The following is a 7996-nucleotide window of genomic DNA, read 5'->3' on the forward strand; positions in this document are numbered from 1 at the left end:
TGCAAATCAGGAGCAAGAATCAAAGCTGGATAAACTGGAGAGCATGATACACACCCTGGTAACTTCGCAACAACAATTTATGACTGATCAAAAACAAATCAATACAAGGGCCGATCAAGCGTTTCAAAGAACCGACCAAGCCATTCAAAGACTGGAAGTACAAATGAGACAATTGGCAAAGGAGCTGAGTGCATCCCCCATCAATTGGCCTCAACAATACCAAGAAGAAGAGTATCAAAGGTAGTTGATGGAAAACCCCAATGGACAATACATGGAGGAAGAGTGCACCTACTATCATGCGCAAGCTATCACAATAAGGAGTGAAAAGGTGGTTGAAAATCAAGTTGAAGAGGGGAAGGAGGAGCAAACCGAAGTTCCAAAGGAGCCACATCAGGAAATAGAAGAACGCACTAAATTTTTTTCAACATTAGCTCTTATTTCTGAAACACCAAGAGGCCAGGAGAGAAGTTTGTTAGAGCTACCACATGATCAAATTGAGGACATCAAGATAGAGAAGCTCCTTAAGTTTTCTTCCTACTTTATTCCAGTTCATGATTCCCACCGGATGAGAAACTGTTTGAGAAAATTTAAAGAGGTCCTCCCTGATCTATAGACATTCAGAAGCATCTTGCAATAGGAAGAATTCATTCCCTTTGGTGCAAGAGAGGAAAACACTGGTGCTTCAAGTTTAAAGTGCCATAGTCTGGCTGAAGACGTTAAACTTAGCGCTCATGGGAGACACCCCATAGTTTATCCTATTATCTTTCTATCTATTTATTTTTATGTTTGTCTTTAGTTTTGTTTTTTTTTTTTTTTTTTTTTTTTTTGCTTTGTTTTGTTTTGTTTTTTTTTTTTGTATTTTTTTTTTGTTTCCCTTTTATTTGTTTTAGTGTTTTATGTTGCAGGGGCAAGTGTGCTTCAGTTCAAGTTTGGGGGTACGTTATGAGCCATGCTATTCCAGACAAATTTGTCCATATCCCGGGTAAATTCTTTCCATGTTATAGACAGATTGAGGACAATGTGTAATTTAAGTTTGGGGGTATGGGAGACACTTTACAAACACTTTGTCCCAATTTTATTTTATTTATTTAATGTGAAAAGAAAAAAAAAATTATCCCAGTTTTATTTTATTTTTATTGTTTGTGAAAAAAAAAGAAAAAAAAATATACATAATCATGTTTGTCTTAAAAATTTTGGTTGATCTTAAGAATTGTGATTTAAGTTCATTGGTAAGCATAAAATTCTAAACATATGATCTAATAATTGAGTTTTTTAGTTTGGTTACTTGCTTAGGACAATGAGAATTCACATGTTTGATCTGATCTTACACAAGCACATTAGTACATAATTTGTGGGGTATGACATGAAGTCTGATGTGTGTGTTTCTATGTCATAAGTGAAACTTGATGATTTATTAGATAGATACTTTGGCATATATATATATATATATATATATATATGTGTGTGTGTGTGTGTGTGTGTGTGTGTGTGATAAAAAAAAAATGATCATTGATAAGTTTTTCACTAAGTAATTGGACATCTTGCCTCAAAGCATTGAATGTTCACGTCAAAAGGTAAAAAATTTTGATTTGGCTAATGTCATGGTTAATTTGGTTTCGTAACTTTTTTAACTCGAGTTAGTAAGTCCTAGGGGTGTCTCTACACCTAATGCCTTAAAACCATCTGGTTTGAGAGTCATTGACTTAACACTCGTTACATGGGTCAATCAGAAAGCTTAAGAGAACCAAGCATTGCACAACCTGACGAAGAAGAATTAAAAAAAAAAAGAAAAAGAAAAATATACCATTGTTGTTCATTCTAATAGGAATTTCAATGAACTTTGAAATATTGAGGCATTGCATATTGAAAATAATTGGAAGCTTCATATTTATGTGCTAGTTCACTTTACATTGTTTCGAACTTGTGATGCCTTAGCATGTCTTTTGTAAGTGATTAAATTTTAAAATTCCAATTCATTGTGAGGATGGAGTTTATCTTTTTAAGCTTGCTAATGAATGAGAATCATGGTTTTGAGTGACACTTGAATTTTTGAATAACATGATTTTTGCATAATGTTTGCGGGTAACATTTATGAAAAACCCTCACAAGACTTCACTCGTCCTCTAGAGAATTCCTAGGGGTTTAAAAGGCTTGTTGCATACGCTAAATGCAATTGTACGTCCCACGAAAGATGGATTTATCTTTTTGTTTTCTACTTGTCATTTTGTTTTTAGTTTTGTATTGCTAAGGGACTAGCAATACGTAAGTTCGGGGGTGTGTTAAGTGCCAAAATATCCATATTTTAACCCTTAAACTTATGTATGTTAATTCCTTAAGTGTTGTTAATTTGTGCTATTTTAGTTCTTTTATGTATTTTCCATGCTTTTGTAGGCTTCTAGAAGAGAAGGAAGTAAATCTAGAAGATTTGGGCTCAAAGAGAGAAATTGGGAAAAGTTGGAGCTTCTGACAGTGCGATCGATCGCAGGTTCCCACGATCGAGCGCACTACTAGAGAAGAGAAGCAGCGATGCAACCATGTGCAATCGTGTGCACACTAGAAGAGTCTAGATCGCAGACGTTCGATCGAGCGCATATGGGCTGTGATCGATCGCACCCGTGCGTTGGAGAACAATGAGCTGCGGCTAGACTCCCTTTCCTTCCATATTAAGGTTTTTCAAGTCCCACTTGTAATAGTACTAAACCCTACGAATTTCTAGGTTTACTAGTGTTTGAAGGACTTCTAAAAGCCTATAAATAGACCTCTAAACCCGGAGAATAGGGATCCTAGAATAGACGCAACTTTGGGGAGAGGAATTTGGAGGCTAATTCTAGGAGATGTTTTCAGTTCTTTCTTTCCCTTTTCTTTTTAGTTTTATTTTCATTATGTGTAACTAACTCTTAAGGAAGGCTAGACTGAAGCCCTAATTATGTTTATTTAATATTTCAATATTGACGCCTTTGTGATAATCATATTGTGTTGCTTAACTTAATTAATTCATGTTTTCTTGAATTCCTCATATGTGTTTGTCTGATTAACATATGCATGTGGTATGAACTAGTTAATTAAATCAATTTGGATGATCGAGTCCTGGGTTTAATAAGAATAAGAAAAGAAATCCACACTAGGTTCTTGGGTTAATCAACATGGGGAACCGGGAGTAGACACTCATGCCCTAGGCCTCATGTGCTTGTCGATTTCAACAAATTTATGCTTTCTTAAAGAACAACTTAGTAGACATCCATGCTAAATCCTTTAAGAGAGAAAAGAATTAGAGTAGACACCCATGCCTAATTTGTTGCTTAGGAAAATCAATAGCTTAAGGAGTAGACACCCATGCTCTTAGGTTGGCAAACATTAAGTATTCATAATATGATTGGATCATTGGCTTATTGTTATATTATCTAAGTATAATTAGTGGTGGATATCAAAGCCCTACCTTTAGCTTTCCATTTATCTTTATATCTTTTTATTTCGTTTTCACAATATCAATTTAGTGACAAATTGATATTTATCAATTCTAAAACAAAATCAACAATCCTCGTGGGATCGATCTCGTACTTGCTGCGCTGTACTATCGTTTGATCTTGTGCACTTGCGAGTGAAACGTACTAAATATTATCTATTAATTTAGGTAGTATTTAGTACAACAAGGAGCTCCTAGTATTTTGAGAGAAAGAAAAAATTCTGCTGAATTAACACATTGGCATCTGGAATACCCAGCCCTGAGATGAAATTCTGTAGTCATGTATGCTAATGTGTAGCCTCAAAAAAAGCTACACATTATGTCTTCATAGTTGAGGAAGCTATATGTGTTTATATGACACTTTTTTCACAAAATAGTTCTTCCCACCATCATAAATACACTACATGCACAACCAAAATAATCGGCATCACAATATCCAACTACATCAAGAATATGGATTACCGTTACATTGGCACAAAAGTCCCTAGCACCCTCGCAAGTACCTTAGTACTTCTTTGCAGCTTTCCAGTGACTCAAGTATTTCCCAAGTACACCAACAATATAATAATATGATTTTATGTACACACTTAAGTGCACATCAAGCTACACACAGTTAATGCAAATATGATTGCTTGAGGCTCTTTAGACTTGGATGTTATCACATTTTCATAATATGTGTCTTTCCAAGAGAGATATGCCAGGATTGTCAGGATTGAGGATGTCACAAGAAATTTATGATGCATATAAAACCAGAAATATGCATTCATAAATATCCTCATTCACCAAATAGTAAGAGTTTTATCTTACACATGCTAGAGTTCAAAATACACATTGCACTCTTACACATTAATTTTATCTCAAATTCATGCTAGAGTCTCTAATACATAATGAACTCTTACGCACTATTTTTATGTCAAATTCATGCTAAAATCTGCAACACACAATTGATTTCTACACATTATTTTTATCCCAATTTCATGCTAGAGTCTTTAACACATAATGAACTCTTATGCACTATTATTATAATTATTATTATTCTCCCATTCATGCTAGAGTCTTCAGCACACAATTGACTTTTACACATTATTTTTATCAGAATTATATGCTAGAGTCCGTAATACAAAAAATGGACTGCTACGCATGATAAAGCAAAATAATTAAATACAAAGACTTAAAATGACCCGCTATCGAGAGGCTAAGATTGGGCAACCAAGTGCAAAGTATCTAACCAATTTCTTCATCGTCCCAAGCATCTTACCATATAATAATTTACCGATAGGGCAAAGTTATTATCCATATGGACCTTGGTATAATTGTTACCATTCACAAAATAATAACCCCAAATTTATGTATTTATTTTGAATAATATCAGATAAAATCCAATAATTCATTATGGTTAGTCTCATGATACGCGAGTATGTAACCACTAAAAATCATTCATATTGATGTAGAACAACATATCCACATTGAACCAGTAAGTCCCAATAATTTATCATGATTAGTTCCACGATAGGCGGGTACATAAACATTCAAAATCATTAGTTTGGTCTACAACAATAATATCCACATTAAATTGAAGGTTCATTTATCTCAAAATGGATATCATAATAAATGCACGTAGTTCAACTTCAATTGGAAGATAACAGAAAATCATAAATATTACATCCAATCATAATCAAAATGAACATTAGCCATAAATTGTATATCTCATTTAAAAAAAAAAAAACTTTTCTTAGGTAAAAGTGAAAATGAAATCCATTTATTTGTCTCACTTAGTCCAGAAATATTTTGAAATAACTCATTCAAATGATCACCAAGTACACATTTACAATGATAAAGACACAAACATATTGAATAATTACTTGATAATCATTATAAAATATTATGGACAAAAATTGATTTTGTTCATCTAAATAAGAATTTTATATTCGCAAATAATCTCTAGATTTACACTAAGATATCTTTCAAACAAGCTACAGATTTAACCAATGGACACAAAATAATATTCAATCAAAATAACACAAAACCGTAGCAACCACCAAATTGTACGGCATCACTGAATTACAATAAGGGCAATGATGTATCATGTATTAAACATGCCGATGCTCTCAAAGTTCGCAAAAAACCCTTTACTGAATTAACGATAAAATCCAACAATTTATTGCAGTTAATCCCAGGATAGGTGAGAGCATAACTGGTCAAAATCATTAATTTTATTCGTAACATAATTATTCGTTCACAAAAAACCATTTATTTATTATAGCACATGCCTTAAAATCAGTATTTGTTCATAACTAAATATTTAAGAATCACAAATCTAATGAACAATGTATACAAAACAATACGTGTATACAAAATAAGCTAATATTAACATTTGTTTTCTTCAATATAATACTTACCCCTTTCTTTTCATTTCTCAATATAGGATATAATACTTACATGTGCATTTACAACAAATTTTCCCTTCACGTGTGAGTTTCTTTTACATTGATTCAACTCTCTCTTATATGTGAGTCATTTTACAAATCATAGAGTGTCACGTGTACAAGAGTTATACCAATAGCATTTTATCAACTGATGGGCTGGAACCAAAGTTTTATGAGAAAATGTATAACTTACTACTCCCATAAGATGACATATCTCCAAGAAATAATACTCAAAATCTCTTGGGTCAAAAACGCTTGTTGTTCATGACAAAGGAAATAAAAAATTTTGGATTCTATGTTCCACATTTAACACGCATGCAAGAAATTGTCAATCCGTGCACCATAAAACTTACATCTTTATGTTGAACATAAATATACTGTTTAACACATTAACAATTTATGTTCGACAAAAAATATTTCAATCAAAATAAACATCACATATGATTGAAATAAATTTCAATGGAGTTGTCAAAGCCCTCATTTTTAGGGATAAAAATAATATGTATACTCAAAACCATATGTATACATAAAAAAACAAAACAATGTGTATGCTCACAAAAATAAAACACATTGTTGAAATAAATATTGCACAAAAAACTTATCAATCTCAAAAGAAATACCACAATTGAGACCAATCTCATTTTCGCCAAAATTCTCATATCCAATAAAACCAAGTTTATAAAAATATAAACAACTCATAGTTGGATATAAAAAAGACATAAATATAGGATAAGTTCACACAAATTTAATCTTTAACTGCTTTGTTTGATAAATATGTAAATTAATGTCGAAGCAAAAGTCTCATCACTCCATCACATATGCACACACCGTTGAAGTTCACACATACTCTATCACATATCCATCTTTAACTTTTATTTTTTTATTATTTTTAATAAAAATTAAGTCCTTATGCTTCGACTTCCACTTTAGCAATCATAAAGTGAAACACAAAGATGGCTACTTTGAACAAGTCGGTACAAAACCCAAATCCACAATTCAAGAAAAGCCATAGCTAAAATTGCCAAATAACCCATAAATGCATGGAAAATGCTAATATAGTGTTGAGAAGAATACAAAAGCAGGGAGCAATTTACTACATGACACTAAATTCCATCAGTTTTTATGAATTGATTAATGCACCCATTCTATTCAGACATGTTCCACGACAGAATTATGGTATGAGATTTATATAGGACCCCAAAAAATAGTTTGGGTAATAGAAAAAGCTTGTTTCTTCTTCTTTTTTTTTTTTTTTTTTTTAGAAGTTTACAACAATCCATTATCAATTTGGACCCAGATTCAGCAAATCCATTATCACCAGTAATCTCATACCACCCAAAACGCAAACAATTTGCGATTCATAATCAAAAAACAAAACCTACCCAAAAAAAAAAATGGCAACAGATTAAGCGACTTACGAGTATTTGGCACCAAAAATCAGGATTTTTCGAACGGTAGGCTTAGATTACCCATAGCAGTGGTGGCGGCAAGAAATTCAAATCCACTACAGCCTCCACTTGAAATCAAATCTCGTTTGTTCACAATATTTTTCAGATAAAAAAAAAATCAATCTATAACGAGATTTGTTACAACCATGAAGAAAAGAAACAGAGGCTCTAATACCAATTGTTAGAATAAATCAATAATAAATCTGTTCTTTCTTCATAGCATGTATAAATAAATCTAACAATATCATATCTTCAATATTCTCATGACAAGCTTTCAATATCTACCTCCATCAATTTCCTGTAGATGCCCAAACATATGGAAGAAGACTGTGTTTTGTGTGTGGAGAGAGACTATTACTCTCAACCCTAATTTTCACATAATGACCTAGTGAAGCCTAATGGGCAAACTTCACTTATATATAGGGTGAGAGTAAATGTCTTCCTCATTTGTCCACAAAATTGGCCCATCCCATTATGGGCCCAAAACAAAACAAATGACTATGCTAGTCCACCAAAAAGGAATAAATACAACATTTTTCTCTACTTCAGGTCAACAAATTCAGTCTTATGTGAGTCGAGGCTCTTCTCTCACACCCACCACAAACTCTACATGGTTGTCACATTCTGGTCTCTATGCCTTTGGATTTTACAAGCAAAGC

The sequence above is a fragment of the Corylus avellana genome, chromosome ca11 (genome assembly GCF_901000735.1).
Source record: "Corylus avellana chromosome ca11, CavTom2PMs-1.0".
NCBI lineage: Eukaryota > Viridiplantae > Streptophyta > Magnoliopsida > Fagales > Betulaceae > Corylus > Corylus avellana.